This window comes from Penaeus chinensis, chromosome 13, assembly GCF_019202785.1.
Source record: "Penaeus chinensis breed Huanghai No. 1 chromosome 13, ASM1920278v2, whole genome shotgun sequence".
NCBI lineage: Eukaryota > Metazoa > Arthropoda > Malacostraca > Decapoda > Penaeidae > Penaeus > Penaeus chinensis.
The window spans coordinates 19,748,169-19,748,613 of NC_061831.1; positions in this window are offsets into that span (position 1 = coordinate 19,748,169).

Consider the following 445-nt stretch of genomic DNA (forward strand, 5'->3'; position numbering starts at 1 on the left):
ATGTGTGTGTGTGTGTGTGTGTGTGTGTGTGTGTGTGTGTGTGTGTGTGTGTGTGTGTGTGTGTGTGTGCGGGTGTGCATAAATGCTTGTACATACACCCGTTCAAAAATAATTAAACACAAAACTTGCAATATGAAGATAATACACAAACACTTAAGCTGACTGGTACACACACACACACACACACACACACACACACACACACACACACACACACACACACACACACACACACACACACACATATATATATATATATATATATGTGTGTGTGTGTGTGTGTGTGTGTGTGTGTGTGTGTGTGTGTGTGTATATATGTATATGTATACACACACACAAACACATATACACATATATATATACATATATATATATGTATATATATATATATATATATATATATATATATATATATATATATATATATATGTATATATATATATAT